This window comes from Pteronotus mesoamericanus, unplaced genomic scaffold, assembly GCF_021234165.1.
Source record: "Pteronotus mesoamericanus isolate MK-2021 breed Mesoamerican mustached bat unplaced genomic scaffold, CSHL_Meso_final contig_55, whole genome shotgun sequence".
NCBI classification, from domain to species: domain Eukaryota; kingdom Metazoa; phylum Chordata; class Mammalia; order Chiroptera; family Mormoopidae; genus Pteronotus; species Pteronotus mesoamericanus.
The window spans coordinates 8,434,595-8,438,674 of record NW_026555198.1 but is presented as its reverse complement, the minus strand read 5'-3'; the positions used below and the strand labels follow the sequence as shown (position 1 = coordinate 8,438,674).

The 4,080-nt window shown below is 46.0% G+C and overlaps 1 pseudogene; it reads right to left on the bottom strand.

Annotated features, from left to right (window-relative positions):
• Positions 1-507: 507 nt before the first annotated feature.
• LOC129075542 (protein GUCD1-like) lies at positions 508-2,989 on the bottom strand (annotated as a pseudogene).
• Positions 2,990-4,080: the final 1,091 nt, after the last annotated feature.

Below are 4,080 nucleotides of genomic sequence, written 5' to 3'. Positions count from 1 at the left end.
CCAGGGCCTTGTGACCTGCCACGGGAACTTGGGGGTCTGCAGCATTCCCAGGGAGACAGTGGAGGAGAGCTCACAGCGAGGCCAGAGTCAGCTACAGTCTCCAAACACACAGGTACCATCCTGATAAGTAACATCTCTCACCAGAGCACAGTCCCCAGGTCTGTAGGGAGATGGGCTCAGGTAGTAAGGGAACTCTGGGGCTGGACGGCTCCCTGGATATAGCTGGAGTCAGGCTGAGCGTCCTCAGGTTAGCTCCGCTCAGAAGTTCTGGGGATGTTTCCAGCAACCAGCAATGTATGGGCAAGTGGCACTACAACACTCATTATTTGCAGATGAACCAGGTGTACTGCGGCCTTCCAGAGTTCCCTGGGGTTTTGTCACATGGCTGAGGCCGGAGCTCTGCATCCAAGCCCTAGCTGCCTGGGCCTGGGGCAGGACCTCCTGAACAGGCCAGGCTGGAGCGGGGCAGGGTGGGTCTGAGTCCCTGGGCACACCAGGCTCCCGCTGTCAGCTGTCCAAGCAGACAAAGAGGATGTCCTCGTCCGTGCTGTAGCTGGTCCTGGCCTCTTCAAAATTACTGATGCTGGTGCTGTTTATTCCATTTCTCTACCAGCATCTTGCAGGCCTTGGCTTGTGCAAACAGCTGGTTCACCCAAGTCTCCTCTGTCAAAGTGCTTCCTGTTGAAGGACTGGTTTTCGTAACTCTTATCAACACCCGGGGTCTGGGTATAGAAGCGGTGCCTCACACCAAAGTGGCGCATCAGGTAGGCCAGGTAAATGGTCCAGATGTTCCTGGTCAGTTGCAGCTCCTGCAGGGCACTTTCAAACTCCCCATCATCCAGCTAACCCAGGTACCGCAGCACCATCCTGGAGTAGGCCAGGCCGGAGTCCCAGTGGTAGAGCTGCTGGATGATGGGCATGGGAAGCTGCATGAAGTCCCCTGGTGGTGCCAGGTTCTGAAGGTTAAATTGTGAGGGGAGGTCCTAGCATTTGGCCTCACCTCCTGCCACCCTCTCAATCCAAGGGCCCAGGCCTCAGATTCCTGCCTTCCGATCCAGCCTGTCCCTGGTGTCTTTTTTTTTTTTTAAGATTTTATTTATTTATTTTTAGAGAGAGGGAAAAGGAGGGAGAAGACAGGGAGAGAAACATCAATGTGTGGCTGTCTCTCACGTGCCCCCTACTGAGGACCTGGCTCACAACCCAGGTATGTGCCCTGACTGGGAATCGAACCGGTGACCCTTTGGTTCACAGGCTGGCATTCAAGCCACTGAGCCACAGTAGCCAGGTTACATACTACCTCTTAAACAAAGATTCTGGAGCCATGTGGCCTTATCCAAACCCAATTCTAATTAATTCAGTTGGATGCCCAGGTGAATACATTTCTTTGAAAGGAGCAAAGATAGGAGAAAGTTTCAGGGGGTAAAAAAGCCACCAGGAGTTAACTTTCCCAGGTGAGTATCTTATACAGAACTAGGGTCCATATCAAATATGCTATTTGCAGAGCACTTTGTCATAGCAGCTTAGGGCAAGATTAGAATCTGTAGTTCTTTTCATACCCATTGAACTAGTGCCTCTGTGTAAAACTTGTTTAGCCTGAGAAGACAGCTCTGCAAATGAGTCAAGCTCCATGTGCACTCACCTGAAGCCCTGAAAATCCAGACTTTCCTGAGATCCACAAGGAATATGGCTATGAGGTCCCCATCAAACCCACCCCAACAGTTAGTGGTGGCATGGAAGAGACGAGGTAGGACTGCAACATGGATCTACTGACTAGACTAGAGAAGCAACATATGCCACCATAACAAGGAGAAAAGGAGCCAGTTTCCATGTAGCTTGGCCTGATTCTTATGTTGTAGCCTGCAACTGCCTTTCCTTTGGCCCTATTTCCTTTGGCTTTTTGCTCTCATGCCTGAAACAAAGAAGGTGAACTAGGAACTTGGACACTTAGGTTGGGGCCCCTATACCCACGGTTAGGTTAGGGCCCCATATCCCCTCAATAACTAGAAGCATTCAATCCAGAGTCTTCAACTTTCAGCTACCAATTCTTTCTCAGGATGGTTTGAATGTAGACCTGCCTAGATGTAGGAAACTGAGCTGGGTGACTATCATTTGTAACTGCCAGATCATATCAGCCACTCCATTAATGTAAGTTAAATTTACCAGATTTATCTGAGTTGAATTTAGTCTACTCATCAGTAAACTCACTCACAAGTCACCAAGAGGCATCCAATGGAAAGGATTTCAGTCATCAGCTCTTTAGTCAGCTGTCTCTTTGGTTCATTATATGGGCGACTCTGCCCCCTATAGGTGTTAGTCAAGTAAAACAGAGCGATGCAGGCCCAGTTATCAGTGTACATTTTATTTATGGCATTGGGTTCCATTACCTAAGAATTTTCTCAGTGATAGCAGAATAGGGTCATTCAAATCAGATTAGAGTAAATAAGATAGTCAAACTTCTGTTTATATGAATCCCACAAATTGAGTTTCTTAGGAAACAAGGAAACCTAGAGAGAAAAGTTAAAATCTTGCAGGGGTGTCCAACCTGTGGCCCCTGGGCTGCATGCAGCTCAGGATGGCTGTGAATGCACCCTAGCACAAAATCATAAATTTACTTAAAACATCGAGGTTTTTTTGTGATTACGTGTTGCAATGTATTTAATGTGTGGCCCAAGACAACTCTTCTTCCAGTGTGGCGCAGAGATGCCAAAAGGCTGGACACCTCTGGTAGAGCATTGCAGAGCCCTCCTCAGGGTACTAGATTCCATGTGCTTCTACTTGGGGATGGAAAAGAGCAAGGAAGGGTGTCTTCTGTAGTGTCATGGAACATGCAGTGACCCTCGAATCAGACCTGTCTTCTAGCTCTGATTCTGCCACCTAGTAGTTATTTGAGTCGGAACCCTTCACTTCGATGTACAAGAAAGACTCCAACAGCCTTTTATTTCAGGATAAATCCCTCATGAACTGGCCACTGACTCATGTCTTACCCCATTTCAACGTTGCTCCTTTTCCTCCCTCCAACTACTGAGCTGAGCTCATTTCCTGGAGCTAAAATGTTCTGCTTCCTATTCATTCAGGTCTCAGCTTGTGTCACCTCCTCAGAGAGGTCTTCTCCAGACACCCTACTCCATCTTAGTCATAATCACACCATAGCATTTTATTTTCTTCTCAGCATTTAATGAGTCAGTAAACTAAAAAAAGTCTTAATTTGTATTTACAAATATATCATCTGCCTCTCCTTGCTCTAATGTAAGCTCCATGAATGCAAGAGCATTTTCTTGTTCACTACAGTGTCCCCTATACCTGGAATGGTGCTTGGAATGTAGATTCTAATTTTTTTTTTTTTTTAGATAACCAATACTAGCAGTGGGACCTGGAGCATGTCACTTAACCTATGATTCTATTTAGGTTATAAAATGCTAATACTCAATTGCCCCCTAATTGTTTTTTATTTGAGTTTCAAATAAGAGGACACATACAAAAAGCCTGGCCCAGTGGCTGATAAACAGGTAGGTATTCAACACACCTATTAATCTCAATCTATAACCATTTCTCCACCTCCTCTCTTTCAGGACCATGCTGGCAGTTCACAACCCTTCAGGGGAATGAAAGCGTGTATGCAGAGCTGGTGATTGGAGGGTAGGTGCAATAAATCACAGTATGCTTTCTAGAGGTTCCTACAGTATCTCTGTGGAACAGTCATACATAGATATTTCAGTCATCCACAAGATTTCAGTCAGGAGTCTAGCACACTCAAGCTTCTAGGCTCAAATTTATAAACTGGCATTTAAACAGGAACTAAGGCCTAGGCTAGTCCTGGTTACTATATGTTGGACAGTTAACATTTAAGATGTTCAAAATCAAAGATACCGGTAGCGTGAACTGAAGGGAACACCTTGGGGTGGGATGGAGAAAGAACTAGAAGGGCTTCTCCAGCTTTTTTTCCAGGTAACTTGGACATCAGACTTTAAAAAAAATAACAGAAAGGGCCCAGTTAGTGCCCATGTCTGTACAAGGGCTGTTGGATATCTATCCTAATATGAAGCTTAAAATGTATTTCTATTTAGCAGATTGGGCTAAAAA